Below are 1,311 nucleotides of genomic sequence, written 5' to 3' on the forward strand. Positions count from 1 at the left end.
AATAATTCCGGGTTACGAAGGTTTTTCCGGCTTGCGAAAAAAGTTTTGGTGCTTTTCGGCGCCATTTTGCACGGAATCGCGGCTTTTCCCCATTAGCGCCTATGGCAATTCGGCTTGCGAAAGACTTCCGGGTTACGAAAATGGCGGCGGAACGAATTAATTTCGTAACCCGGGGGACGAGTGTATTTTCTGACTTTAAAATGATCTCTCCTGGTCTTAAAATTACCCAGGGGGGCCTAACAAAAATATCCCTCCTGGCTCCTGAGGGAGAGAGGGATGGGCCAATCCCACCAGGCCTCCCCAAAGGAACTGAGCCCTTCCCAGAAGGCATCTGGCTCCATCCTCCACTCCCTTCCCCTTTTGTGTCATGTCTTCTTAGATTGTAAGCCTGAGGGCAGGGAACCGTCTTAATTAAAAGATTGTGTGTACAGTGCTGTGTAAATTTACAGCGCTATATAAATAGAGCTTAATAATAATAATAACAAGCAAGCATTTGAAGGCAAACTTTGTTGTTATTCTTGTTGTTGTGTGCCTTCAAGTAATTTCCAACTTATTGCAACCCTACTTAACCTATCATAGGCTTTTCCTGGCAATATTTGTTCAGATGGGGCTTTCCCTTTATCTTCTTTTGAGGCTAAGACACAGTGCCTTGCCCAAGGTCACGTTGTGGGTTTCTATGGCTCAGTGGGAATTCGAATCCTGGTCTACAGACTCATGGCCACTACACCACACTGGATTTTTTTAAAAGTCCCACAGAAACAGCCTTGGGGCCACATGCGAGATGCAGGTGCTCTTTGCCCACCCCCACAAAAGAAGCTTCCCTTAAAAACTTGTTAATAATACAATATCTCACTGGTTCTCAGATGGTGGGGCAGGTACCCCAGGGGGAGCACAAGAGTTGCTCAAGGGGAGTGAGAGACTTGGAGGCCTTGGTCCTCCCCCCTCTCTTCTCAAACTTTTTTATGTGTAAGAAATCCTTTGAGTTAAATATTGAATTTACTTTAATAAAGCTATTTTAAGATGAACCATGCTATCTTCTTATTAAATGTTAAAATATATATGAATGTGCATATGAAAAATATGCACACTAAATTAATTAAAAAAATTGTTTTTATGTATATACTACATCACCATTGTAGGGACGACATCCACATGTAGATGTAAAGGGGAGTCCCCATGGGTAAAAATGCAGTTGAGTAACACTGCAGTATCACATTAACTGTGGCTCTAAAAGGCAACATATTTAAGTTCTGCATGCAAGCATGATTTGAGCATCTGATTATGACTGGAGACCAGGGTTCAAATCCCTGC

Source organism: Sceloporus undulatus, chromosome 2 (assembly GCF_019175285.1).
Source record: "Sceloporus undulatus isolate JIND9_A2432 ecotype Alabama chromosome 2, SceUnd_v1.1, whole genome shotgun sequence".
Classification (NCBI taxonomy): Eukaryota; Metazoa; Chordata; class Lepidosauria; order Squamata; family Phrynosomatidae; genus Sceloporus; species Sceloporus undulatus.